The sequence below is a fragment of the Callithrix jacchus genome, chromosome 4 (assembly GCF_049354715.1).
Source record: "Callithrix jacchus isolate 240 chromosome 4, calJac240_pri, whole genome shotgun sequence".
NCBI classification, from domain to species: Eukaryota; Metazoa; Chordata; class Mammalia; order Primates; family Cebidae; genus Callithrix; species Callithrix jacchus.
Window position 1 is genome coordinate 135,492,081 of NC_133505.1, and position 24,925 is coordinate 135,517,005.

Here is a 24,925-nt window from a genome sequence, read left to right on the forward strand (position 1 = left end):
TTTCTTTTTCTTATTTGTTGGGAGATGTTCAGAGACTCAAGGATCCATACTTTGACCATATTTTCCACTCTTCAAGAGCCTCACACTGCTCTGATTTCAGATGTATAGATACATTTCGTATCAAACACTGATGGGTCTGAACATGAGTAGTAGTAAGATATTCCCAGATTAAGTAGACAAATAGCTCAGAACTTCTTAGTGTCATAATTTAAATGTCTAAAGTTTTGAGGTTTATATGTTTCCAGCCCAATATGCCCTCTCCTTACCTAGTGTAATTTAGCTTTGAAAATTAGACTGGCTTTGCATATGTCAGATTTTGTATTTAACACTTTTTCAATATTTCTTTGTTAGAAAGTGTTCAATGTTAGGCAAAGTGAACAGATAACTTTGGAATCCATGTCCTGGTCCTGTTCTTTTTTTTCTGCCATATACATCCCAGTAACAGAAAGAATTAATTGGTGTGTCCCATCTTTATTGGTTTTATACATAGCTGTAGATATACCTTATATGTAAATAATGGTATGTTTTTAAATTCTGCAAAAACACTCTTTCAATTCTCTTTATTCTCTTTCTCAAGCTTTGATAAAATATTGTTTATTCAACATTTAGTGACTGATTGTATCTATAGGATTCCTGATGTGGTGCTACCTGAGTGGTGCTGAGAAAATATTATTCTAATATTTTTTTAATATTCTAATATTTTTGACCTAGAATCTGAAATTTTGTCTTTAGTTATTTATTCCTTTGGAAAAAACATTGCCCTCACAGGCTATTCTTTTCTAAAAGGTTTGCTGTGCTGTTATTATTCACTTGAATGCAAATTAATGTATCTGCTGACCTTCCTTCTTGACAGTTTAGGACTGTATTAAACTTTCAGATCTGCTTGGTGTGAAATAGTGAAATAAAACTAGTTCACATCTGTGGAATATTTAACTATGGGCCAGCACAACTCAAAGCATGTCTCATGCCTTAATTTATCAAAAGTAGGTACTATTTATCTCATTTAACACAAGAGGAAACTGAAACGAAAAATGTTAAGTAACTTGCCAAAGGTCAACCAACCAGTGAACTGGTAGAGACCAAGATTTGGACCTAGATGGTTCTACTTCATGGCCAGTTCACTGCAGCAGGTGATTGCAACACTGAAAGAGCAGAAATTAGTAACTAAGGGCTTCCTTTAGTGACATACTGCAAAAGTGAGTGTGTTTCCATTTTTTTTGAGGTTTCCTATGAAAAGATTAACAATTAAACTATTTACCATTTAGATTCAGCACTATGTCCTGATGTATCGGAAGAGTCTATGAATTTTTTTAAAGAATCTTTGGAGATAGAAATGAATAAATTCTTAACTGTGTCAGATATACCTTAATTTTTTGAGTCATATAAGAATTTGTAGCACTCCTAGAATTGTTAACTTAATTGATAAGAGTGTGCATTTTTTCCCCCTTGTTGCTGTGTGAAGTGTTAAAGCAAAAATAATCAAGGCCCAAGGCTTTTCCTGGTCAATTAATGGCTATATGACAAGTGATGTCAAAGGATAAAGTTATTAACTTAATCATTGATTAAGTTAATATATCCCCCAAATCACAGTTGGAACTGAAGTGCTCCAAAAATGACTGTTTTGTTGTTACACCTTTTCTTTACATAAAGAAATAAATAAGCAAAAAGAGAGAGTATCTTACCTGTTTGTTGATTAATTATCTTGTAATTCTGCTTGTGGTAACTCCCAGAGTAGAGAATGTCATCCAGTTGACCCTCTTTATGAACCAGGATTGCAACGGAAATCTTATTGGTCAGGTTACTGGTTAACAGGAGCTGTAGTCCTAGACCTGTGACTTTGCATCAGAGGTCCAGCTCACGTGGGCATAAAGCAGTACGGCACTTTTGAAGTTAGACATCTAGAGTTTGAGTCCTAGATTCACACCTGAGTGCTTTTGAAATAGCGTTGTTGAGTTAATTATGTAACTTCTTTAAACCTGATAATCCTCACCTCTAAAAGAATGACAATACTAGTGCCTTTTTAAGGATTAAATAGAATTAAGTGTTTAACTAGTTTTCAGAAGAGGATGGAACCATCATTCAAAGATTTTTACAATCAGTGATGTTTTCAGCATAGACAACCAGAGCTTTAATTTAAAACATCTAGAAACTGGGCTTATTGGCCATAGTTTTAGTGTGATTAGAGGTGGTCAGAGGCTGGTCTAAGTTGCCACTGTCCTGTTTATGGATGGTAATAGACTGCCTATTTATTTAATAGACGTCTTCACTTAGTTGTCTTTTAGGTCCTTCAAAGCTAACATTTTCCAGGAATGAATATATGTACCTGCATTTTCTCAACTCTTCTCCCATCAGCTTTTTCCAACTCAGAAAATGGTGCCATCATCCACTCCTTGAATCAAATTTGACATCTAGAAGTTACCATTAACTTCTCTCTTTCCTTCACCTCCCACATTGAAATAATCAGCATGTCTGTCACCCACACCACCAGTTTATTCCAGAAATGTCCACATCTTTTTGTCCCTATTGCCTTATAGACCACAGCACTGTCTTTTTTCACCTATGCAACTTCAGCAGCCTCCGAGCTGCTCTCCCTTCTTTTCTCTTTTCCATCTTACAATCAATTTTCCATGCAATAGGCAGAGTGAACTCTGAAAACAGTAAATCATATGAGATCTTTACAATGCTTAAAACCTTTTAATGAATTTCTATTATAAGAGTAAATTCCAAATTCATTAGATTTTAGGCTTATTCATGACAGCTCTTGTATTTTTCTCTGATTTCAAATTATTCTCTTTTTCTGTTATAGTCCAGCAACAGTAAAGACTTTTTTCCATTTCCAAGCCTTTGTCCTTACTGTTCCTCTGTCTAGAACACTGTTCCATTAGAACCCTGATGGCGGTCTCCTCAATATTCCAATCTCATGTCAAATGTCACTTCTTAGGCCTTTCCAGAGGACCACTTTAAATTAGCTTTTGTCATGCACTCATCTCCCTCTTGTAATTTCTTTGAACAATTAAATGTTTATCTTGAATACCCTTGTTTGTTTATTTACTACGTTGGCGTTTGTCTCCCCAGACTATTAGAATATAAACTCTGTTGTAAAAGGACTTTCATCTCCAGAGCTGAGGAGATACATACATATTTTTAAATTTTGAATTAACACATAGCTGTGTTCAGACTCTTCTTAACATAATTTCATAGAGGAGGTCAAAATTGGATTCCTGTATGTAATCAATCTGTCCTGTTTCTGATCTTCAGTTATATAATGAGTTAGAAGACCAACCCAATCATATTTCAGATAAACCTCAAGAGCAATTGCTATGGCTGAGAACTAGAAGGGTATTTAATCAACTCGTTCCTCTTTCAAGATCTTTAGCTCTTTAACAGTTAGAAATTAATAAAGCATGTTATATAATGCTGGAACTTTTTGCCTTTCATTGTTTCTACTGCTTTATCTCTAACTTCTAGTCTGACATATGGTAGGCACTCAGAAAATTGGACGAAGAAGCAACTCTTTTTGGACAGACCAAGAGTGTTGCCTTTTAAAACATTTTATGTGTACATTTTCCCCAATCCTTTTATAGTACGGATGAATATTTGTATAAGACATAAATTTCTACAAATATTGAGATGCAGATTGGACAGATATGAGATATTGTTATTAATATCACCTAGATAATAAGTAAAATATCTTAGAAAGTGAGGCTACATTAAATAATCTTGCTTCTTGAGTTCCCCTCTCCCCCAAGGATATTCCAGTAAGAGTTGAGCAGCATTTAAGCTTTGGATAAGGAATGCATATTTCTTGGCTTAGTCAGAACTTTTCTGGATGGAAGTCCTTTTTGGATGAGAATTACAACACATAAGATTAAAATGCCCATTTAAGATGTAAATTCTAGGGATAAAATATAGATAACTCACATGGGGTGACTTGATTGGCATCTGTTTTCATTTTTCTTTGTTTCTTTATAGATACCACCAAAGTCATTCTTATTTCAGGCAAAAAGACATGTTTTAAAAACTACTCATAAGGCCTCTACAATATGTCAAATAATTCATGTGCCATGTCCTTGGACATGGCATTGTCTCTTGCTTGAAGATTTTAGCCAGCAAAATGGTAAAATACTTAGAATTAATAAAACAGATCTGTAGGTCAAGAAATTCAGTACCTATAGTCTTCTCCTTATTTTAATAATGAAACTAATAAAAAGTAAGGCAGAGCTGGCCCTTTACCAAGTGAGGGATTTTTATTATATGAGTGAATTTGAGAGAAAGGGGGACAAGAAAAGACCTTTGACATTAGGGCCCAGGTCTGTTTTGTTACTACTGTATCCTTACTGCATAGAATAGCACCTGGAACCCAGCATGGTCACAGTAAAGGCAGAATGATAGAAAAATAGAAAAGGAAGAGCTAATGTTTAGAAACACTTACTTCCCACTTACAGGTATTAAAAAAAAAAAAGATGATAAACATTACAATACTGTCAGATGTAGGCAGTTACAATTTCTACCAACTATAGAAAAAAGAACTAAAGACAGAATTTACCAGGACATGAAAGAAAGGTGTAAGATCATGAATTCCTAAAACAGGATGTTCCAATTAAGTATTTAAATTTAAGTGAGGATTCTAGGAGTTTAACAGCTATTTAAAATATGCTGAAGAAGTTAACATTCAAGGCTCCCTGCTGGTTTCATTCCTAGGTTCTCTACACTTTGAAAGCTCATCACTTGGACAAGATTGCCTCTTTACCTTTTCCAAATTAATCTGTTTCATACATTTTTTTGCAAAAAATGACAATTCCCCTCTTTCACTAAGGTATTTGAGCCATCAAGGACACCCTCTCGTCTAGGCATGGTAGCTCACAGCTGTAATCCCAGCACTTTGGAAGGACAAGGCAGGAGGATGGCTTGAGGCCAGGAGTTCAAGACCAGCTTAGGCAAAATAGTAAGATCCCTGCCTCTACAAAAATAAAATTAAAAAATTAGCTGCATGTGGCAGCACATGCCAGTGGTCCCAGCTACTCAGAAGGCTGAGGCAGGAGGATTACTTGAGCTTGGGAAGTTGAGGCTGCAGTGAGCCATGATCATACCACTGCACTCCAGCCTGGGCAACAGAGCAAGACCCTATCTTGGAACAACAACAAAAAAAACCCCAAAACAAAAACATGTTATAGATTACCTATAGATTCAATTTTCAAGAATCTTGGACTTCTCCTCTCTAAGTACTGTTACAATGCTGTAATTTTCAAATTAGTTTTCACCTTTAATAAACGCTACTTTCCATATTGGAATGACTAATTAATAAAGAACCAAAATGCATGTCTGGGATTTAGAAAATCTTGGGATTCTCTTTACACCCTTACTTATTTTTTATTAGGCTAAGTCATTCATTTTAAGAAATTATCACCTGTACCCCAGCTGTAGAGGTAACTGCCTTATATACTACCATACTCAAAAGGTTAGTGAAGAGGCAAAGAAGTATTTAATATTAATTCCCAGTCTTAGAATATTTAGCTAATAATTCTACAGTTGATGTTAGAGTTCTTTTATTATTTAATTCATAATGTCTTTTCAATCACTTTACTGTTTCTTGATTTATGAAGAATACATACCAAGTTTATTAGTCTGTTCTCGTACTGCTGTAAAGAACCGTGCAAGATTGGGTAATTGATAAAGGAAAGAGGTTTAATTGACTCAGTTCCGCACGGCTGGGGAGGCCTCAGGAAACTTACAATCATGGCGGAAAGGAAAGTAAACACGTTCTTTACGATATCAGGAAGGAAAAGTGAAGAGTGAAGTGGGGGAAAAGTCCCTTTTAAAACCATCAGATCTCATGAGATTCACTCACTATCACTAGAATAGCAGGAAGGAACCACTCCTATGATCTAATCACCTTCCAGAAGGCCCCTCCCCAACACATGGGGATTACAATGCAAGATGAAATTTTGTGGGGTCATAGAGCCAGACCATATCACCAGGAAAATAAAAAACAACATGGAATGCCACTTTTCTATTCCCTTTAAATATTTCCACTTGAAAATATTTCCATAACCTGGTGAGTTCTTGTAGAATTAAATCCTTAGATGTCCCAATTGATGTAATAAAAGAAGAAAGCGCATATAATTTTGAGACAAATTCCACCTTTCCCATACTCAACATATAAACACATAATTGAAGCAAGAAAAAATCAAATATGTAATAGGATGAAGAATTTTACACTATGCATTATAATACGTGGGGTCAAAATGACAAAAGTAATTGGACAAAGGTATTCTCATCAATGAGGAGCTGGAAGACATGAGTTTCCAGCCCCATTTTTAAAGTAGAAGAGAAGGTAGGATCAAAAGTAGGGTGTACTATGGAAAGTGGAAGGTATTTTTGTTGTTTTTAGAGACAGGGTCTCCCTGTCTTAGCCTCTGTTGCCTATCTTAGCCAACTGCAGCCTCGAACTACTGGGCTCAAGTGATCCTCCTGCCTCAGTCTCCCAAAGTGCTGGGATTACAAGTATGAGCTACCCAATGTTTTCTTAATTCAGTAAAAGAAAATTGATGGTTTCTCATGTTCACCAGAGGGAAACATCCATTCATTTTATCAAAGTGTTTAAAATAATTCTTACTTCTTCTTTCACTTTGAAGTGTTTAATTCATTTTTGCATTTTATTCATAAATATGTGACCAGACACAACTTAGACTATGTGTACTGTATTATTCATATAAACACACACATTTTGTTTCTTCATAATAGATTTGCATATGGTTTCATATATTAGAGTATTAAATATTGAATTTATTATAATTCACTTTGTTAAATAATGATGTTAAAATCTAGTATGTTTATTTGAGGGATATAGGAGGCTTGCAGTGAAATCATCCTTTCACCAAGATTTCTTTGTAAGACACTCACTATTACTGGAATTGTGTTTTGTGCATTACATTCCATTGACGTAATTTTAAACTTCCATTCTACTTCACTACAAATGGAATTTCATTATATCTGACTCCACAATAAGTGGGTTCCAGAGTCGTTGACATTTAGTAGAATTACAGATCTTAGTGTCTTTGTATATTCTGCATTAAAATGGATTATGTGTGCTTTCAATTTTGTTTTAAAGAAACTGCCCTTGATTTACATAGTTATATGGAAGAGTTTTGTTTAAATGCCATTGCCTGATTTCATGGTAGCTTTTATTTTCCTTCTGAAATCATTTACAAATATTTCTTAGAGTATTGGCTGCTGTTGGGTTGAAATGAGATAAAACTTATGGTTTATAAGTATGTTTGTGTAGATTTTCTCTAGCAGTATTTCCATAACTTTTGTGGACATTAATCTATAATTATAGTAGCTTTCTCTTGCAACTTAATTTTATTCTATGCTTTATTATTCCCTTGTAGACAATTAGTATTTTATACAATAATGCTTAGAAAATATTTCTCTTTCAAAGAGGGAAATTAAGATAAAAAGCTTGGCAAGAATAGGATCTTTTCCTAGATTCCATGTTTCTGAGATTTGATGACAGACTGTCTGCTGTCAGAGGCTGAGGAAGGAAGAATCTGGGCTGAAGAAGTAAAGGAAGACAGTGGACTTTGGTTTTAAGAGGACTGCTGCTGGGATCTTCTCACCTAGCCCTAGCTGAGCTCAGAAGTAGGCATCCATCTTCAGGTAATTGTGTTTGGGACTCAAAGGAGCCCTTAGAATGCTAGACCTAAAGAGGAAACTCCTGATAAGAGTTTCAATAGTTCTACCCATTCTAGAACCACCATTTCCTTAAGAGTCTGTGACCCAGGGACAAATGCCCAGGATATATCTACACTTTGATAGGAGGAACATTTCAAATCCATCCAGGTCAAGATCACTCACTAGGTCTTGTGCATCTCCTCCTCCTCTTTTCTGTCTGGAGTTAGTAACCACCTCAAAAGACAGCTTTCTGACTCATCATTATGCCACCCACAGTCTTACTTTTAGCTTGGTTTGAGGGTGTCCTGTTCAGAACTCACAGAAACAGCCTTGGAGTGTGAATGCCCTTGATACCAGTTTTAATAAGCATTTTTCATTCTACAATAAAGTGATTCAGATATTTTTTTTCCTTTGTCTCTATCTCCCTAGATAGCAATATGTGGAGGCTGGATTTCCTGCTGAGTTTCTTAGCATTATTGCCAGGTCAGAATTTGGGCATATTAACATGAAGCATGTTGTTGTGCATCTGGAGGCCAGAATACAATCAGCATTGTTAATTTGGTTAAAGGAAAAGACTGCTGTTGAAGATTAGACTTCTTGCATATGTGTGGGAGATAAGACAATAATGTCTTTTTTCCAAGAGGCATATGTTTTTTTTGCTTATATGCAATTTTTGATCAATGGAGGAATTAATAAGTCAAATAAAATAATTAAATATTTTATAATTTTAGTTGGATATTGGTTGACCAGTACTTATATGATGGTATAAAGTTCTAGAAACTGAATAGTTTTAAAAATCTTTCCATATAATGCATTATGTTCTGGGTCAAAGTTTTCTATATTATAAATACTAAACAAGATAAAACAATTTTATTTTCAAAGTCATTCTTTGGGGTAGCTTTTACTTAGAGTCCTGACCTAATTAATGACATACATATTTATTTCTGACATGTATTTTGATAATCATTTAGATTTGTCTTATTTATGTAGATGTGTATAATAATATTTCTTGGGAAAATATGGTTTGTTGATTGAGCTTAAACCTCTTATCTTCATTTAGCTTTCCTACATTTTAACTATTTTTCTGTTCTATTGAAGGCATAGTACCACTTTTGTGTCAGGCATTTTATTCACTTTGTTTCAACTGTTCCTGAGATCCCTGAGGACTAGGACTATTGCAGTTACGATTCTATAACTGAGGAAAGTAAGCTCATATGGACAGGAAGATATTTACAGTATAATATAAAGACAGAATCTCTTTTTAAAACATTTTAAAGGTATAATTTCTGTAAAATAAAGTTCATATATAAGAACTATATTGGTATGTGACATTTGACAAATGTGTATACTGATATAACCACCACCACAATAAAAAAAAAAAAATAGAGCATTTCTACTTTTCCAGAAAGCCTTCACTGGCTTTTTCCTGCCTTCTTCCACAGCCCTCAAACTCTTATCTGATGAGTTTCATCTGTCCTAAAATTTCCTTTATCTGGATCACCAAGTATGTACCTTTTTATGTCTGCCTTCTTTCACGCAGTCTACTGTCTGTAAAAGTCATTCATCTTTTTGCGTTCATCAATATTTTGCTTTCCTTAAATTGATAACATTTTATGAGTGTACCTCAGTTTTTAATTTATTGGCCTGTTGATGATATTTTGACTGTTTCCAGTTCTTATTATGAGTAAAGTTGCTATATACAAGTCATGTACAAGTCTTTTTATGGACATATGTTTTCATTTGTCATATTTATCTAGGGGTAGAATTCCTGGGTTGCATGGAAAAAAATGTTCATTTAATTTTATGACAGACTAATTGTTTACTAAATCAAGGCATGGTCTTAGTCTAGTAATGTTTATTTACGTCTAGCAACATCGGTGTTTGGCAAGTTAATTTTTTTGGATAACGAATCGTACCATAAGTGATATTTTTTCTCACTCTGACTTCCTTTCTTTCTCTTTTTAGACAGTTAAAAAAATGAAGATAAAAAGTTTGCTCCATAGGAAAAGATTTTATTGTTTAAGTTTTGGGCAAATTTGAGATTCCTATAAATTCTGCATAGGCATATAAAACAGAATAAATATATTTTGTTTAACTTTTAAAGCAGGGTATTATTCATTTGTTAGTTAACTGTTTAAAATCTATTATAATTATGGGTAAGGCAGTGATACAAAAGGAAGAAAAGAAAAATCCCAATTTATTCATTAAATAAGAATGTGTCAATGCATTTTGAATGAGAAAAGGCATTGTATGCTTCAAATACAAAGATGAGCAAGACAATTTTTTAACCTCAGGAATTGTGTAGTAGAGATAAACGTAAATGTTTGTATATCATTAGATTCATACAGTCAGGCTGAATGTGGAAAGGGCTTTAAGAAAGTTATTAAAATTGTTTTTAAATTCTAGGGAAGTAGAAACATTTTCATCTAATAGGAGTAGGGACAGTTTCACAAGGGAGTTGGAATTTGGACTAAGTTTTGAACAGAAGAGAATTTTGATGGGCAGATCAGGAAAAGAGCAGTTCAGGAGGAGGGAATGGTGGGCTGTGGAGCATGGGCGATGAGAAAGGCAGATTTAGTTAAAACAGGATTGAGAAATTGGAAGAATACAGGATTAAGTGACTGGATTTAAGTTTAAATTTGCTTTGATAAAGAAAAATGTTATTCTGTGATGAGAGAAAATAAGCGACAAATTAAAAATGTAAAAACATATTCACTCAGAGATTAAGAAAGGTAAAGATGGGGTCTGCTAACGTGTTATTGAAATGGGACTGCAGAGATCAGATTGCATTGATGAGTCTAGATGCTGTGAGGAAGATCATTACTACATTGACAATTCTAAGTATCTGGAGACTTTTTAAACCTTTAAATTCTTTATTTTTAGTAATTTTTCAAATGTGATTAATTTAGCCAGGAAAATATACCCCATCATTGATTTAACCAATCATTGTAATTATTTATTCAACTGGTTTACTTGTATCTAAATGATGCATTTCTATTAAAAAAAGATCAGTTTCACTAAGTCCTCAGGCTCTGGATATGACTTTTCGTATGGCTTAAATGCCTGTATGAACTTAAGCTATCACTTTTCTTCACTGTTGTTTAGATGACATTAGTAATTGGTTTTACTTAACTACAGGCATTTTAATACAAGATTCCATTTTAAAATTGTGTACTTGTAGCTTATTACAACATAGTGACTAAAGACATCATATTCTCACTTTTGGAATCAATTTGTGGGCATTGTTAAAACTATCTTAACAACTACAGTAGTAAAGCAATCAGAGTTTAGCTTTCAGAGCAGATTAGAGGAAACGTATTAGCAATGAAATAGAGTCAAAATATACCAGGCATAATCATATTTTTATATAATGGAATTACCTCAGCACAAAGTGAATCTAAATTAAATGAGTTTATAATTGAGGTTTGTGTGCAAGGGAAAAGAAAATTTGTCTATTAGGGAGACTCTGGTTTTCACATTATAGCCAAAGTCTTAGTTACCTTTTGAGAGTATGTGTAGGTCCCATTAAATTCTGTTATCCTCTTCTGCTGTGGGTATAAGCATATGGCAAACCTAGGCAAAAATTAGAATAATAAAAAGGATTGTAGAGAAATGAAGATAAAAAATTAATAAGAGAAAAGGAAAGCTAACTTCCTCATTCATTTCTTTCCTAAGGTTATTAACAGAAATTATTTTCAACATAAATTTTCATGAATAGGTTTTGGAAAAATAGAAATAAATTGCATTTTTACTTTAAAAATAGTTTTCTGTTGCTGAAGGTTTGCTTCAGTTGTTTTACCATCACAACTTCCAAAAGCCACCTGGTTATGGGATGTTGTATCAATTTGATACTTCAAACCAATGGTTTGTGCTCTATGCTCACGGGTGCAAAAATGGGGATAAATGCTACTTAAATAGTAGGTGAATGTAATTTTGCACTTTAGAAAATGTCTGCATGTTTATTAGAAAAGTGAATGCTGAAATTAGCAAACAAAATGGAAATGTAAAGTAAGCAACTAGGAAATACTACTTATGATAAGAGCTCACCTGTATTATTTAACTATGTAATCCTCTATCACATATATGTGTAATACTTGGTTCAAGTTCATCATAGCTCCTGGGCTCAGTACATCCTAGTCCAGTTCTAACAATGTCTTATTTTAAAATAGCTATGCTCACTTCAAAAGAAGAATTTGCTATCGTTTTATTTCATTTTATAGGCTTTAATTTTTTTTTTAAATTTTTTATTGGATTATAGGTTTTGGGGTACATGAGCAGAGCATGCAAGACAGTTGCGTAGGTACACACATGGCAGTGTGCTTTACTTCCCTTCTCCCCTTCACCCACATTTGGCATTTCTCCCCAGGCTATCCCTCCCCACCTCCCCCTCCCACTGGCCCTCCCCTTTTCCCCCCAATAGACCCCAGTGTTTAGTACTCCCCTTTCTGTGTCCATGTGTTCTCATTTTTCATCACCCACCTATGAGTGAGAATATGCGGTGTTTCATTTTCTGTTCTTGTGTCAGTTTGCTGAGGATGATGTTCTCCAGATTCATCCATGTCCCTACAAACGACACAAACTCATCATTTCTGATTGCTGCATAATATTCCATGGTGTATATGTGCCACATTTTTCCAATCCAGTCTATCATCAATGGGCATTTGGGTTGATTCCAGGTCTTTGCTATTGTAAACAGTGCTGCAATGAACATTCGTGTACATGTGTCCTTATAGTAGAATGATTTATAGTCTTTTAAATATATACCCAGTAATGGGATTGCTGGGTCAAATGGAATTTCTATTTCTAAGGCCTTGAGGAATCGCCACACTGTCTTCCACAATGGTTGAACTAATTTACACTCCCACCAACAGTGTAAAAGTGTTCCTTTTTCTCCACATCCTCTCCAGCATCTGTTGTCTCCAGATTTTTTAATGATCGCCATTCTAACTGGCGTGAGACGGTATCTCAATGTGGTTTTGATTTGCATCTCTCTGATGACCAGTGACGATGAGCATTTTTTCATATGATTGTTGGCTTCATATATGTCTTCTTTCGTAAAGTGTCTGTTCATATCCTTTGCCCACTTTTGAATGGGCTTGTTTGTTTTTTCCTGTAAATCTGTTTGAGTTCTTTGTAAATTCTGGATATCAGCCCTTTGTCAGATGGGTAAACTGCAAACATTTTTTCCCGTTCTGTTGGTTGCCGATTCACTCTAGTGACTGTTTCTTTTGCCGTGCAGAAGCTGTGGAGTTTGATTAGGTCCCATTTGTCTATTTTGGCTTTTGTTGCCAATGCTTTTGGTGTTTTGTTCATGAAGTCCTTGCCTACTCCTATGTCCTGGATAGTTTTGCCTAGATTTCCTTCTAGGGTTTTTATGGTGCCAGGTCTTATGTTTAAGTCTTTAATCCATCTGGAGTTAATTTTAGTGTAAGGTGTCAGGAAGGGGTCCAGTTTCTGCTTTCTGCACATGGCTAGCCAGTTTTCCCAACACCATTTGTTAAACAGGGAATCTTTTCCCCATTGCTTGTTTTTGTCAGGTTTATCAAAGATTATATAGTTATAGATATGTTGTGTTGCTTCCGGTGCCTCTGTTTTGTTCCATTGGTCTATATCTCTGTTTTGGTACTAGTACCATGCTGTTTTGATTACTGTAGCCTTGTAGTATAGTTTGAAATCCAGTAGTGTGATGCCCCCCGCTGTGTTCTTTTTGCTTAGAATTGACTTGGCTATGCGGGCTCTCTTTTGGTTCCATATGAAGTTCATGGTGGTTTTTTCCAGTTCTGTGAAGAAAGTCAATGGTAGCTTGATGGGGATAGCATTGATTCTGTAAATTACTTTGGGCAGTATAGCCATTTTCACAATATTAATTCTTCCTAACCATGCACATGGAATGTTTCTCCATCTGTTTGTGTCCTCTCTGATTTCGTTGAGCAGTGGTTTGTAGTTCTCCTTGAAGAGGTCCCTTACGTTCCTTGTGAGTTGTATTCCAAGGTATTTTATTCTTTTTGTAGCAATTGTGAATGGCAGTTCGTTCTTGATTTGGCTTTAAGTCTGTTATTGGTGTAGAGGAATGCTTGTGATTTTTGCACATTGATTTTATATCCTGAGACTTTGCTGAAGTTGCTTATCAGTTTCAGGAGTTTTTGGGCTGAGGCGATGGGGTCTTTTAGGTATACTATCATGTCGTCTGCAAATAGAGACAATTTGGCTTCCACCTTTCCTATTTGAATACCCTTTATTTCTTTTTCTTGCCTGATTGCTCTGGCTAGAACTTCCAGTACTATATTGAACAGGAGTGGTGAAAGAGGGCATCCTTGTCTAGTGCCAGATTTCAAAGGGAATGCTTCCAGTTTTTGCCCATTCAGTATGATATTGGCTGTTGGTTTGTCATAAATAGCTTTTATTACTTTGAGATACGTTCCATCGATACCGAGTTTATTGAGGGTTTTTAGCATAAAGGGCTGTTGAATTTTGTCAAATGCCTTCTCTGCGTCAATTGAGATAATCATGTGGTTTTTTTTTTTTGGTGCTGTTTATGTGGTGGAACAAGCAAACCTGATAGACATTTACGTTGATAGACTTGCGTATGTTGAACCAGCCTTGCATCCCCGGGATGAATCCTACTTGATCATGATGAATAAGTTTTTGATTTGCTCTTGCAATCGGCTTGCCAATATTTTATTGAAGATTTTTGCATCTATGTTCATCATGGATATTGGCCTGAAGTTTTCTTTTCTTGTTGGGTCTCTGCCGGGTTTTGGTGTCAGAATGATGTTGGTCTAGTCTCACATGCAAGGATACACAAAGGCTCATAATAAAGGGATGGAGGAAGATTTACCAAGCAAATGGAGAGCAAAAAAAAAGCAGGAGTTGCAATTCTCATCTCTGATAAAATAGACTTTAAAGCAACAAAGATCAAAAGAGACAAAGAAGGCCACTGCATAATAGTAAAAGGATCGATAGAACAAGAAGAGCTAACGATCCTGAACATATATGGACCCAATGCAGGAGCACCCAGATACATAAGGCAAGTTCTTAATGACTTACAAAGAGACTTAGACTCCCACACAATAATAGTGGGAGACTTTAACACTCCACTGTCAATATTAGACAGATCAACCAGACAGAAAATCAACAAGGATATCCAGGACTTGAACTCAGACCTGGAACAAGCAAACCTGATAGACATTTACAGAACTCTCCACCCCAAATCCACAGAATACACATTCTTCTCAGCACCACATCACACCTACTCTAAAATTGACCACATAATTGGAAGTAAAGCACTGCTCAACAAATGCAAAACAACTGAAATCATAACAAACAGCCTCTCAGACCATAGTGCAATCAAGTTAGAACTCAGAGTACAGAAACCAACCCAGAACCGCACAGCTTCATGGAAACTGAACAACTGGCTCTTGAATGTTGACTGGGTAAACAATGAAATGAAGACAGAAATAAAGAAGTTCTTCGAAACCAATGAGAACGAAGACGCAACATGCCAGAACCTCTGGGACACATTTAAAGCAGTCTCTAGAGGAAAGTATATAGCAATAAGTGCCCATATGAGGAGAATGGCTTTAATTTTAAAGTTGTATCACCTATAGATAATAAAGGCAGCTTTCATGGACACCTCAATTTAGAAGAGGCTTTTGGTCACTTTGTGTGGTAAACAGTAAGTGTATGTGCTAATCAGATAATTTTTGTCCTAGAGCCTTTAGGTAAAGGTAGCAAATCTTCGAAAATAGACCGATAATCAAACTGGGTTGATCATTATTGGGTTTTATTATTGAATCTGAATGTGCTTTATTTTATAATGTTTAAAATGTGTTCTTTAAAATGTGTTCTTAAATTCAGTAGGATATTCATATTTATATCATACATTTCTGTTTTTAAATCTTATTAAAAATAAAAAAATTACTTTTCCCAAAATGCTTTATACTTAATGTACATTACTGATTTTAAGTAAATGAACAGTTAAGACAATTAGCCAGACCTGTTTATGAGTAGTTCTAATTGGAGCAGCTTGTTGCTAGACCCTATTTAATGGTAGAGATAAGGTTGAGATGGCTGAATAGTTCATCTAATTGGAAATACTTTGGTGTCATGTGGACCTTTGCCTGAATACCATGGCCATGTACTCGCTATTTGGCCAGATGCTGAAAAGAACATATATTTGCCTCTGTCAAAATGATTTGTAAATGTTCACTCAGACACTTACATGAACAAGCAGAAAGGTTACTTTTATTTAAAAAAACATACATATATACACATACATGTTTCCTCTCTTTTAGTTGCTAACCTGCTTTTTAGATTCCTCTGTGGTTGTCTTTAAAGAGGTATGGGAAAACAGGGGGAGAGCTAAGGAAGGAATTCCACCCAAAGCCTTTCTGATTCTCTTAGTATTTTGTGGAACAGCATGAGAGATGTCTTCCAGTTGTGTAGGATAAGTACAGCCCACTGAACACTGCTTACCAGCAGTTTACCACAAGCCAGTTATAATGTCAAAAACATCAGAACCCTTTCTTTTCTTCTCTATTTGAATAATGATAAATGCCTTCATGCTGTGTGAGCACTATTGAAGTGTGTTTCTCTGCAGGTAAACTTGGCAGAGTCTTATATAACTACACTCGATGGGACTATTACTTAAACAGTGTGAAATACATTGTCTGATAAAAAGTGTATCGCAATTTGGAATGATGTTTATGCAGGTGGATAGTCTGCCAGTTATTTTATAGTCTAAAAAATGAACTCTAACACCACAATATAAAATCCAAGTCTTTAGTTGGACATTCATAGTGAAAACAACTGTGGGGAATAATATAAGTTTAATCATTTGGTGATTAGTCTACCAACTATTTATGATGAGAGATAACCTATCTGTTTTTTATTTCTAAAATAAAATGTATAATATAATTAATTAGTCACTATTTTTAAAGGAATTTAAATACGGTTTTCATTGAAATTCAAATATTTAATTCCATGTGCACCTACTGCCTAATTATTTGCATGTCAGCTGATGTTATCTGTTATCTAACTGCTGTGCTGTCCTTAATTGCTGCTAGTTCATCCCTGTCCATCTCCCTTGGTGATGATAGTCCTGCATTTCATGGCAATTTTCAATAGCAGTTTAATTGTCCTAAGTGGGTAGCATAAGAGCCAGGTGACCAAAAAAAAATCTGTTTGACTAAGTGGGATATAGGAATTGAGGCCACAATTTTCAGTCCTTGACAAACTTTTAAAAAATTTCAATTATCTTGATTCATATTCCTATTCGTTGGGTTGGTAGGTACTCTAAAATAAATATAAAAATTAGAGACAACACTGACTGTAGGTACTAATTTTATCAACTGAAACAACTGGTATTAAAATCACTGAGCTGCTGTTATGTGCATATATAAGTATTATGTGGCTACTTCTGAAACTGAGTATCCAGTGCTCTTATAATTGGGCATTTCAATTGAACACTGTTTCAGTAAAATAGCATTTTAAGTGATTGCTTTGTCTTTATCCAATGATTGCTTTTTTAAGTTAAAATCTGGTTGCATAGTGCTTCACATTTTTTTTTCTGTGGAGTGGTGTTTCTCAAATAGTGTCGATGTGGAGAAGCCAGGAGGCGTCCAACAACTTTGAGAAGCATTTGATGTCAGGGCAGCAGTGGCTGTGAGTTTGGCCCATGAACTTAGAGCTAGAGGTGAGTCTTCACCTTCCCACTCAGCATCTTTTCCATCTGAACATTCAAGTTAAATTGGAAACCTGTTGGCCTTCCAGCTGGATCATTTCACTGTTTTAATTGGAATGAATTGGATAAGTTATAAGGCAGATGGTAAGATTGGATCTGATGGGATGGAGTTTGGCGAAGTGGAAACTTTTAAACAGTAGGTTTTAGATAGCTAAGGAGTATTGACCTCTCTTTCTGTCTGGCATCATCTTCACATTTGGGTTTACTATTCCCCCATATCTACCTTGATCCATTTGATTCTTGTTTTCATTTCTTTTTCTTTCATTCTCTTTGTGCTGGCTTTCTTTTTTAAAATTCCATGATATCTCATCATCTCTTCTTGTCCTTCCATGAACATGAAATTGAAGCCCTGCTTAAAAGAAAAACAACTAATTATAGAAGTAATATGTTTACTATGTACTTACTACAATTAGAAACTATATATAAGCAGAAAAGAGAGCTTGCTCATCAATCCACGTGAGAAATTGGTTGAGTGCCTTGAAGATTCTAATAGTATATAGAGAAGAACATTATTTTTCTTCACTATTTAAAAGTGTGCTTTGCATTCTCAATGAAAAGTCATTTTATCTTTTACTTTTTTTAATTCCTTTTTAAGCCACAAAAGAATTAAATTTCCTTTGTTTTATGAAGAGGCTCCCCTTACTTGCTTCAGGACTTACATATTATTATGGTTGGTCCTGGAGGTAAGGGAAATGGGAAGAGCTTCATATCAGCACTAGTTCTTCCCCATGTTATTTTAATTCCTCCACAACCACTTTGCTGAATGTGTAAAATTTTAAGAATCATTTTATTTTCTTATAACATTTTCTCTTTATACTATCACCCTATTATCTGTCCTTTTTCTTTATATATATATATATATTTTTTGAGACAGGTTCTTACTCTGTTGCCCAGGCTGAAGTGCAGTGGTAGGATCATGGCTCATTGCAGCCTTGACATCTCAGTTGCAAGTGATCCTCCCACCGCAGTCTCCCCACTAGCTGGGACGACAGGCTTTCACCACCACACCTGGATAATTTTTCTTTTCTTTTTTTTTGGTAAAGATGGGGTTTTGCCATGTTGCTCAGGCTGAACTCCTGGGCTCAATCCTTTCCCCTCAGTCCCCCAAAGTGCTAGGATTATAGGCATGAGCCACTGAACCTGACTTTTATATTCTTAATATTTTTTGTTTCTTCTACTTATTTCCTTTACTTTAAACTCATTGTTACAAAGTGGTACGGGTTAATCAAGAATGATGGAAAGGTTAGCTCTGTTATTTTTTTGTGTGAGGGTAAGATTTAGAAGTAAGAAAATATAATTATTTTTCCCAAAGTGATTATTTTTACTGAAACATTGGTAATATTACTTTAAATTTCCTAAATTTATAATGCAATTTAGTGAAGTAGGACTTCTGAAGTTGGTTTTTAGATATATTGGGGAAAAATATTTCAGGATCTAAGGTAAACTTTTTAGGACGTATATATATTTGCATGCCAGTCATGGTTGTGTTTATCTGAAAACCTAACAGATTTTTATCATAAAATCCTATATAATTCTAAATCATCTTAAGTAAAATTAGAGTTAATAAAAAGAAATAAGCAAATATTGGAAGTTAAAATTTGCAGATTTATTAGCTGTTAAACTGAACGTTTCATCTTTGACTCCTATCCTCGCTATTCTCCCATAAATACTATCTAGAAAATTGTCACCCAACCTATTGTAGAACTAGAAACCTAGTAGTCTTCCTCATCTTCATTTTCTTAATTATCTCCACTACACTAAACATTCTCTTGTGACAAATATAATATTCACAGCATTGTGTAAAAAATGCACATTTTAAATTTATTGTGTAAAATTTGATTTGTGACTTCGAACCCCCAGTTTCCTTAGGGCAAACAATATGGGTGCTTTCAGCTAATTTTAGCCCAATCCAGTAATTTTTCAGTTACTTTTCCATTTAAAACAAGTAGTCCAAGGTTCAGCCTTTGGATCATTTTTCTGATATGGAACCTGGGAGCAACAGGGAACATAAGTAATGTCACAGTGTCAGGATTGAGAGGTGGGCATTTTGGATCCTGATTAAATGTATCAACATAGGTAATATACTGTGATTGTTTTAAATAGTAGAGATCAGAAATCCTTCCTGGTACAAATTCAGTTTCCCCACAGTAACCTCAAAATTGACTTCAGATCTACATTCCATCTGACCCATGGTGTTTCTCCTCTCCCCATCACTTTCACTGTGTTCTGCTGATCTCCAGAAAATGAACACACTTCCACTCTGTTTCCTCAGTGATGACCCCATAAAAATGCTGGTAGTTTTCTTCTATCTCCCTCTTTGAGAATCATGAGGCACTCATTGTGATTGTTGTTCTGGGGTTGGTTCCCTCTTTGTGCCTATTTATGTATGAACCATATACAATCGACTCTTCTCTCAATGTCAAGACGTAGCAATTTTAAGTGTTCTATGTTTTAAACTTTAATGTACAACTTATGTCAGTCAGTCATGATAATACCACTATTCTCACTCGTCATCATCATCATCACTATCATTATTGGCATCATCATCATGTAACAATTATATAATGGTTAATATTGGCCACAAAGCAATCCTAGTTCCTCAAAATCTATTAGTTGAGCCTTATGAAACTGCCCTTTCTGTAGGTTAAAATGGTGAGTAGCAGCAATTTCATATAGTTCAACTTATTACTACTTCAGTTTCCTTACAGGCTTACAACCATCACAGTGATTCAGGCCACCATCATCTCACAACTAGAAATCATCACTGTGGCCTTCTAATGGATATTCTTCTTCCAGTTTAGCCCTCTCCCATTTGTTTGTTGTACTTCAGCTAGATTAAGCTTTACAAAATACGACAGTATTGAGCTATTCTTCTTCCTGAAATGCTGTCATGGCATCTGATTGACCTTAGTATGAAATCCAACCTCTGTTTATGTGATTTATAAGTCATGTAGCCATACATCCCAGCTAGTCTCTGTCAGCCCTAGTTTACAACTGCTGCCCCAGCCTAATTAATAGTAGTGATTCCTTTATTCTCAGAAGTGGACTGGTTTCGATGATGAATTATATGACAACCTTATTTATAAGATACCTCATGTTCTGGCCTCTGCAGTTCTCTCCAACCTCATCTCTCACCACTTTTTAAATCATAAAAATGAGCGGTATCCATTCTGAATTCCTTTGGATTTACGGAATATATTGCCATCTCTTTCAGTTCAGAGCCTGTGCCCATGATGTTGCCATGGCCTGAACACCTCTCTGTTAACCTGACTAATGCATGCCAATTTCATGTTCCCTTTTTCTTTTGACAGAGTCTCACTCTGTCGCCAGGTTAGAGTGCAGTGGCATGATCTCGGCTCACTGCAACCTCCACTTCCTGGGTTGAAGCAATTCTCCTGACTCAGCCTCCCGAGCAGCTGGGACTACAGGCATGCACAACCACGTCCAGCTAATTTTTGTATTTTTAGTAGAGACGGGGTTTCACCGTGTTGTTCAGGATGGTCTCGATCTCTTGACCTGGTGATCTGCCTGCCTCGGCCTCCCAAAGTGCTGGGTTTATAGGCATGAGCCACCGTGCCCAGCCCTCATGCTCCATTTTTATAGTTTCTCCAAGAACCACTTTTTGATCTTTAAACTAGTTTGAATTTTCCTGTTTTCTGTACGCATATTGGCTCTGTTCTTCCCCCAATCAAACCCTCTTCCCAATTAATCACGTTTATATCCTAGTTTCTGTGCTTCTATTTAGAGTATAAGTTCTGGCAAACAGGACTCTCTTGGTTTGTTCGCCATTGTTTCCCCAGGGCTTTATGAGTACTTGTTGTATACACATATATGAGTATATGTGTGTGAACCTGTTGAACAAATTAATGAGACAAAATATAACTTTAGGGTGCCTTTGTACTTTGAAGTCTGCTCTTGATTTTTTATGTTGGGAGAGGGTTGTTGAGAGAGTATGAAGCACTGTAACAAGGGAGAAGAAGAGAAAGACCAGAAAAGGACTGATTATTGATTAAGAAAGGAACAAAGAAAACAACTGAAATGTTTTGAACTGGCAGTTTGGATGGACAACTACATTCCATTTCTGATCATCGATCCTGTCTTTGCACCGTTGCATGTGCTTATCTTAGCAAGGGCACTTAAAAAGCTTGAAACATATATTTTGCCTGCAGTGTACAAACTTATTAGAACATCTTATATAGTAACGTAATTTTCAGTATAAGTATAGACAATAATTACGTTTGAATTTAAATAAGTATTGGACTAAGATTATCTCTCCTTTTTTGAAAGTTGGTAACTTAACGTGAAACAAAAACAAAACAATTTCTAAAATGATGACTAAAAAGAAAGGTTGTTTAAATCCATTTTATAAGATTTACTTCCAGAAGATGAAAGTGGGAAGCTGAAGTGGTATGTCATTGATAAGCTATTTTTGTAGGCTGAATGTGCCCTTTAAAAAGAAATTTTGAACTCTTACCCCCAGGTACCTATGAATGTGACCTTATTTGCAAATAGGACCTTTGCAAATGTAATTAAGTTAAGGTGATGCCATATTAGTTTAGAGTGGACCCTGATCTAATATGACTGGGGTCCTCATTGAAGAGGAGAGGAGATACAGAACACAGGGAGAAAGCTGTGTAAAGGTGGAGGCAGAGACAGGAGTGGTACATCCACAAGCCAAGCAATGCCAAGAAAAGAGGAATGAAAAATCTTTCCCACCATGTCTAGAAGGAACCAACTAGGCTGACACTTTGGTTTCAGACTGATAGCCTCCTGAACTGTGAAACCAATGTCTGTTGTTTTAAGCTACCTAGTTTGTGGTCATTTATTATGGCAGTCCTAGAAAACTAATATAGCTAAATTAGGAAACAAACATAGCTCTGTTAGGAAACAATTATAGTTATTTTAAAAGGGGAAAATATATCTAATATATTTAATACGGAAAGGATGGAGATATAGATAGTAGAATGATCAGAGAAATAATAATTTTTCCCACCGTTCTCAGTGTCACTGCTAATTCTTATACAAACACAATTATTCAATCACTAATTGGCTGTAGTAGTCTGATGAATGCTAAGCCATGCTGCAGGAACAAATAAACCCCAAAGTCTTAAAAGTTTAGCATTACAGAGGTTTATTTCTCCATGATGCAATGTCAAATACAGGTCCATCTGGTGACTCAGGGTCCCTGTTGTCCTCCTCTTGTGATGTCTTCAACTCAGCAAATGGCTTTTATGGGTGCTGTGAGAGAGGAAGAGAGGAGCGGGGAGCTGGTACCTAGGTCTTCGGTGCTTCAGACAGGAAGTCATAGTCATGACTCCACTCTACATTTTCACTGTCTAAGAATAGTCATATGCTTCTCTTAACTGCAAGGAGCTGAGAAGTATAGGAAACACAAGAAAATTTTTTGAGAGCTACTATCTCCCCTTACGTATAATGGCAGAAGAAAACATTCTTCAAAATCTACTAAAATCACACTATGCTCTCAAGATTCTAGCATGTATATGTATGTGTGTGTGTATGTCTATGTATACATAGCTGTTAAACAGATCTTTCCATTAATATGATGCTATATTTGCCCTTACCAGAACTACTGACTACTGACAACATAAAACTCTTCTCCATCCAAAATCATTCCTTTTAAACACTCATTAATGTTCAATTCTAATGTTACTGAACTGCTCATAAAGGAGAAAGAGGAAGAGAAGGAGGAGGACAAGTTTTCCAGCTAAGTTTTTAGAGTGAAGGAAACATGCTGCTATTTTGATTATTTTGAGTAACAATTAAATTATCAGTTAACAATTCAAGAAAATTTATCCCAGAAAAAAAATCCCCTAAACAATGAACTAAAGCTTTTATTTTTAAAACATCCTTCTTAATCCCTTATATGAAAAATTTATACTCCTCTCTTAGATATTTGTAAGAGCTCAATGTACAGGTACCCCCATTAATCCCCCTGGGTTTGTAGGGCCAGCTCATGCAGATGGGTTATTTCCCAGTAGGTGAATTTCCCCAAATGCTCTATATTACTCCACCGTAGGCCAACTAGCCCTTCTCACCAACCGCATTGCAATTATTCTTTTTTTTTGAGATGGAGTTTCGCTGTTGTTAACCAGACTGGAGTGCAATGGCACTATCTCGTCTCGGCGCAATCTCTGCTGACCGCAACCTCCGCCTCCTGGGTTCTGGCAATTCTCCCGCCTCAGCCTCCCGAGTAGCTGGGATTACAGGCATGCGCCACCATGCCCGGCTAATTTTTTTTATTTTTAGTAGAGACGAGGTTTCACCATATTGACCAGGATGGTCTCGCTCTCTTGACCTCGTGATCCACCCGCCTTGGCCTCCCAAAGTGCTGGGATTACAGGCTTGAGCCACCGCGCCCGGCCTGCAATTATTCTTTACACAATTGCATCTTCTTTTAGAGAAGAGAATTATTTAACCAGAAATAACATCAACAAGCCTTTTAGAGAATATATATGCTTAAGTTTCACACCATATTGTTGAGATATTTTAAATGTTTAAAAAATAGTATGTGAATATATTTTGGTTGTAAAAAAATTCAAAAGAAACTTTATACCCATTAGGATGGCTGCCATAATTTTAAAATTGAAAGATAGAAATTGTTGAGGATGTGAAGGAATTAGAACCCTCACGCATTGTTGATGGGAATACAAAATGGTGTGACAATCATGGGAAACCATGGGGAACAGTATGGAGGGTAGAAATATAATTACTATATGATCCAACAATTCCACTTCTGGGCATATGCCCCAAATAATTAAAAGCAGGGCCCTGAAAAGATATTTGTACATTTCTGTCATAGTAGCATTATTTACAATGGTCAAAATGTGTGAGCAACCTGACTATTGACATATGAATAGATGAATAAAATGTTATACATGTATACAATGGAATATTATTCAGTCTTTAAAAGAGAGGAAATTCTGACACATGCTACCATATGAATGTACCTTGAGGACATTCTGCTAAGTGAAATATGTCACAAAAAGACAAATACTGTTACAATTCTACTTACCTAAAGTAGTCAGAGACAGAAAGTATAATGGTGATTACCAGGGGCTGAAAGAAAGTATTATGAGTGATTATACTTAGATACAGAAAGTATCATGGTGATTACCAGGGGCTGCAGGGAGAGAGGAGTGGGGAGTTATTGTTTAATGAGTATCCAGTTAGTTTGGCAAAATAAAAAGCATTCTGGTTGTGAATGTTGGTGGTGGTTGCACAACAATAGGAAGGTACTTAATACTACTGAACTGTACATGGTAGCACATGCCTGTAATCCCAGCTACTTGGGATGCTGAGGCAGGAGAATTGCTTGAATCCAGGAGGCAGAGGTTGAGGTGAACTGAGATCATGCCATTGCACTCCAGCCCAGGCAACAGTGCCAGACTCTGTCTCAAAATGAAAAAAACAAAAACAAAACAAAAACTCTGGTCATGGTGGCAATAGAGGTTAGGGTATGAATGCCAACTCCTCTCGTTTAGGCCTCTG

At 35.8% G+C, this 24,925-nt stretch overlaps 1 protein-coding gene and 1 long non-coding RNA gene across 3 annotated transcripts in view; one reads left to right on the forward strand and one right to left on the reverse strand.

Moving 5' to 3' along the window:
- The window catches only part of LAMA2 (laminin subunit alpha 2), a 637,958-nt gene that overhangs the window by 11,357 nt on the left and 601,676 nt on the right, over nt 1-24,925 (forward strand). The window lies entirely within an intron of this gene.
- Nucleotides 22,524-24,504, reverse strand: LOC144582206 (uncharacterized). Its single transcript, XR_013534541.1, has 2 exons — nt 24,450-24,504; nt 22,524-22,654 (listed from the first exon to the last, which is right to left on the reverse strand). It is a non-coding gene; the product is annotated as an uncharacterized LOC144582206 (long non-coding RNA).